The sequence below is a fragment of the Microtus ochrogaster genome, chromosome X (assembly GCF_000317375.1).
Source record: "Microtus ochrogaster isolate Prairie Vole_2 chromosome X, MicOch1.0, whole genome shotgun sequence".
NCBI lineage: Eukaryota > Metazoa > Chordata > Mammalia > Rodentia > Cricetidae > Microtus > Microtus ochrogaster.
In genome coordinates, this window is record NC_022026.1 from 54,912,621 (window position 1) to 54,918,656 (window position 6,036).

Genomic DNA, 6,036 nt, shown 5'->3' on the forward strand with positions numbered 1-6,036 from the left:
GGCGGATCTCTGTGAGTTCGAGACCAGCCTGGTCTACAAGAGCTAGTTCCAGGACAGGCTCCAAAACCACAGAGAAACCCTGTCTCGAAAAACTACAAAAAAAAAAAAAGAATTATCATGCAGACTAAACTAATCAGATGATAAATGGCTTATAATTAACGTCTCATAGAATCTACACTAATGTTCACCTGAGTGAATGGGGGATGGGAATCTTAAGAAGCCACTTATCATATTTCCATATACCTTATTTGATTGTATGTCCCTGCTAGGCTTAATCATTTAATTGCTGGTCTGTCATAAAGCAAATATTGTACCTGGTAAGTGTAGAATTCCAGAACCTAATAATTTGAATCAAAATCCTTCATGTACCAACTTTTGGTGGCTAATCTAGGATAAATTATTCAATTTGTTTTGGACAATCTGGAGAATGACCTATTGTATTTAGTTATGAATGAACGAGTTACATGAAGTATACAAGTCAAACTAAAAGAATAAATAGTAGCTGGGCAGTGGTGGCACACACCTTTATGCACAACACTCAGGAGGCAGAGGCAGGCGGATCTCTGTGAGTTCGAGGCCAGCCTGGTCTACAGAGTGAGTTTCAAGACAGGCTCCAAAGCTACAGAGAAACCCTGTCTTTAAAAACAAAACAACAAAAAAGAATAAATAGTAAGAGATTTGACAAACAGATAGGAAAACAACATCAAATTAATGGTTTAAGCAAAAGAACAGCATAAAAGTAACAGTACCAGACTAGGAGTTTCCAATCATCCTGTAGAAACCAGCTGAGGAAGCCCTTTAAGGCAGCCAGTCAGTAGAAGATCCTGACCTAGAGGATCCCTGGGCATAGGAAAATGTGCCCACAGTGGAGGCTTTTCGGTAAAAGAGCAAATAGCAACAGAGACAACATCATCAAATTGAGCACTGACAATATTCAGCAGAAAGTGACTGGGGAAGTTGAGGCAGTCAGCTGGTGTCCTGCTTTTTCCCACTGGTTTCTGTGTTCGTTTCTATGGCCTTTTTGTTGCCATGGTTCTACAGCACAGTTTGAAGTCAGGGATGCTGATAGCTCTCAGATCAGGAGCTCTTTGACTAATTGGAGTTTTGAGCTTCCATTTGAATCTGAGGATGTTTTGTTCTAGTTTTATGAAAATATCTTTGGATCTTTTATTTGTATCACTTTAATTTTTTGGAAGTCTAGTTTTGCGGTTTATAGTGGTTAGGAACTTGCTGTTTTGTTTAGGCTGACCTCAGTTTCATGACCCTCCAGCTTCCATCCTCCAATTGTTAGGATGACAGACACACGCCAGCTTGAAGGTTGTATAAAACCTAAAGATCAGTTCTAGTAATATGACCATTTTAACTCTTCTTTTTCTGGGGGGGGGGGTTCCAGAAATATTGGCAGTAAATACGTCTCCCAGTGTCTTCCTGAATTTCTTTCTTTGATTTTTTAATACTTTTCACTGTAGAAGAGTTTTACCTCTTTGACTACATTTAAATCAAAGTGCTTATTATTTTTGAAAATATTGTGAACTGTATTGTTTTTCTAATCAGGATATAGAAAAAGTACAATTTTAAGTTAATTTTGTGCCCTAGTGTGGTGGGTTGAATGAGACTGACCCCCAATAGGTTCATGTTTTAATACTTGGTCCCTAGTTGTGGAGCTATTTGGGAAAGATTAGGAGTTACTTTTCTATTGCTTTGAGAAAAAAAATGACCAAAGCACCGTGGAGCAAGGGAGGGATGGCTTTAAGGTTTCTGTAGACTCTTGCCATTCTCTCTCTCCCTCTCCCCCTCCTCTCTCTCTGAATCATACTTGTGGATCAAGATGTAAGCTCTCTCTCGGCTGCTGCTCCAGTGCTGCCATGCTCCCGGAAAGGATGGTAATGAACTCTTTTCCCTCTGGAACTGTAATCCCTATAGCAAGTCTTTCTCTGTCCCATCAGTCAGCCCCCACATCATAACACAGAGACTTATTATTAATTATGAACGCTTGGCCAATAGCTTAAGCTTGTTTCTAACTAGCTCTTATAACTTAAATTAACCAATTTCTATGAATCTACGTGCTGCTCCAGGCAAGTTTATCTCATCTATGTACTGTCCTGCATGCTTTCCTGTTTCCTCCGTGTCTCTGCCCTTTTTCTTCCCAGCATCCTCTCTGCTCCGAAAATCCTGCCTAGCTATTGACCATTCAGCTTTTTATTGAACCAATCCAAGTGACACATCTTCACAGTGTACAAAGAGATTACTCCACAGCAAATCCCTGAATAATAAATCTTCCTTCTACAAGTTGCTTTAGTTGTGTTTTTTTTCACAGCAATAGAAAAGTAACTATACCTGGTATCTTACTGCATTTGTAAGGTCAAAAAGTCTTTTGGTGGAGTTTTTAATGAGTTTCTAAACATAGGCTATTATTTAGAATATTATTAGAAAATAGAAAAAAATTATTTACTACTTTGCTATTACTCCCTTTGTATGTCCTTATATTGATTTATTGATCTGACTAAAGCAATGCATTAAACGAATGTGGTAAAAGTAACAATCTTATCTCTTCCTGGTTTTATACAAAGGGCTTTTATTTCCCCTCATTCAGTATATTTTTGGGGTATGAACCCATTCTATATAGCTTTTACAATGTTGGAGTACAATTCTCTTCTTACTCTTTTGGAATTTTATACCAAATAGTATAAAATTTTGTCAATGACTTTTCTTCATCTACTGCCAGAGTAACATTATGTTTGTCCTTGATTTTATTTCTGTTCTTTATTGCATTTACTGCTTTTTATGTTAATCTATCATTTCATCCTAGAATGAAGCCATCGTGCTCATAGTGTATGATTTTTTTATTGTGTTCTGGAATTCAATTTGCAAGTATTTTCATGAGCATTTTTGCATCTATGTTCATCAGGGATTTTGGTTTATATTTTTGTTGTTGTAGTGTTTTTATCCGATTTTGGTATCAGGGTAATCCTTGCTCCATACAGTGAATTTGAAAGTTTTCCTCTCCTTAATTTTATTGGACATTATAAAGAATACTGTGGATGTTTTATTTAAAGGTCTGGTAGAATCCAAGGATGAAGCTATATAAACTAAACTTTTCTTTGTTTGGATACTTTGTGTTATTGTTTGAATCTCATTACTTGATTGATCTATGTACACATTTTATAATCTCTTGATTCAGTTTTGGTACTCTAGAGATCTATTCATTTCTTCTGTATTTTCCAGTGTATAGAATAAAAGTTTTTTTTTTTAAAAAAAAATACTGCTTTCAATAATTCCTTGCTATTGCTATAGGGATAGATATACAGGATTAGCTTAAACTAGACATGCCTATTTTGGGCTTGGTGATCAGCTATTTTTTTTAATCTTCCCAATTCTTTGATTTAAAGGACTCACTGAAGTAAACAGGAATGGGTTGTGTGCAGAACAAGGTGAACTGGCAGATTGCCTATGCAACATGCTTAGGGGTGCTGTCCTCAGTCCCTACTACTGTGTAAAAATAAGAAGACAAATAACAGCAATAACAAAAAATAATAATGAGCAAGATACAAAAATTAAAAATGAAGCACCATGACATCGCCAACTTAAGACTAACATCAGGAATAGTGGGTGCAAAAATATAAGCCACAATTTTTCTTTATTTATCTATTTATTTTATATCCCAGCCTCAATATACTCCCAATTTTATCTTTTTAATATTTTATTTTAATTGAAATAATACCATAATTTCCCCCTTCCTTTCTTTCCTCCAATCTCTCCATGCCTTCTCCCTGCAACCCTTCCCAAGTCCCCCACTCCTGTATTCCCTATCAAAATTGTAGTCTCTTTTTTCTTTAATTACCATCATTACATGTATCTGCGCATCCTGCTGCGTTCACTTAATGTTGCTTACATGTGTATGATTTCAGGACTTGGTATTGGATAATCAATTAGAAGGCTGATCCCTTAGGAAGAATAATTCTCTCCCTCAGCTACCATTAGTTGTCTAGAGCTCTTCGTCTAGGGATAGAGCCTCTTGGGATTTGCCCCTTCCACATTAGCATGTCTATTAGTGTTGTCATTGCTTGGATCTTGTTTAGGAAGTCATATTGTTTGTGGTATAATGGGTGTAGCTTTTCTGACGTTTCTAGGAGACATAGTTGCACAGCAGACTTCCCATTCTTCTGGGTCTTAAAAGCTTTCCACCTCTCCTTTTCAATGTTCCCCAAGTGTTGTGGATGTATCAGCTGGAGCTGGGCACCACATAATCAACCAGTTGTTCTCTGCACTTTAACACCTTATAGTTTTCTGTACTGGTTTCTGACTGTTATCAGGAAGCATCTTTGATGAGGACTGAGAGACACACTTACCTGTGGGTATAAAGGTAAGTATTTAGAATGCTATTAGAGATTATGCTGGCTTAGTAAAGTGACAATAGCGGGTTCTCCACTAACATCTATCACCTCACTAGCTCCAAATAGTTGGTAATGTTTACTGTCCTAGGCATGAGTTTACTCCTATTGAGTAGTCCAATCATACAGCTACTAGTTTTTGCCAAAATATTCATGCTACTCTCACACCGTTAGAGATAGCTTGCCATGCTGGTCATTGTTGAGTAAAGCAATTTTCTAAATTATTTTTACTTTTTAAAATTTTATATATTTACTTTTATTGTATGGTTGTTTTGCCTTGCATGTATGTCTGTTTGCCATGGGTGTGCTTGGTCCCTGTGGGATCAGAGGAGGGCATTAGATCCCCTGGAACAAGAGTTATAGGCAACTATGAGCTGCCATGTGGGTGCTGAGAACTGATTCCAGCTCTGCAAAAGCAGCCAGTGCCCTTAACCACTGAGTCACCTCTCCAGCCCCAAACCAAAATCTTTTAAAAAATAATAAAATGAAAAAGAAAAAAATTAAGACAGAACCAAATGTAAAACAATAGAAAAACTAAAATAATTAAAATAAAAAACTGAGCCAGTCAGTGGTGCATGCCTTAATCCCAGCACTCAGGAGGTAGAGGCAAGTGGATCTCTGTGAATCTAAGGACAGCTTGGTCTACAGAGCGAGTTCTAGGATAGCCAGGGCTGTTACACAGAGAAACCCCATCTCGAAAAACCAAATAGATAGATAGATAGGTAGGTAGGTAGATAGATAGATGACGGATGGATAGATAGATAGATAGATAGATAGATAGATAGATAGATAGATAGATAGATAGATAGATAGATAGATGATTTCCAAACTGAAACAATGGGACTGAGAAATGGCTCAGTGGCTAATGGCTAAAATTATTGACTGCTCTTGCGGAGAACCCAGGTTCGACTCCTAGCATCCACATGACAGTTCTGTCTCTGACTCCAGTCCCAGAGGATCTAACTCCCTTTTCTGCCAACGTTTTATGCAGGTCAAAATGTTCACACACACTTGCTGAACATAGTGAACAATGAGGACTGCTGAGAAGTCAAGAACAATGGCACTGGGTTTTGATCCTATTTCATGTTCTGGCTTTGTGGGAGCCTAGCCAGTTTGGATGTTCACCTTCCTAGGCCAGGATAGAGGGGGGAGGACCTTGGACTCCCCACAGGACAGGGAACCCTGACTGCTCTTAGGGCTGATGAGGAAGGGGGAGTAGATTGGGGGAGGGGGAGGGAAATGGAAGACGGTGGCGGGGAAGAGGCAGAAATCTTTAATAAATAAATAAATAAAAATATTTAAAAATGTCCACACACATTTTTCAAAACCACAGAAACAAGAAATCAGAATAATGGAAATTAAAGGTCATAATTAATATATGATGAAAACAACATATGCAACAAAATTTTTAATAAAAACCATTGTCTCTGCTGAGGTATTTGAGTTCAAGCATGGGTAGTGACTTCTTATGCCAATCTGTGCTACCTTTTGTTTTCTTGGGTTATGTATCTCTTGGAGCCAACAAGGCATGAGGGTTATTAATCCCTTGTTCCTTTTGTGTAGCTGCCAATTGGTCCACTAGAGTGATTTAGGACCAGAGAACAAAGTAGCATGGAATGCGACGTTCCCTCATCTAGAGTTTGCT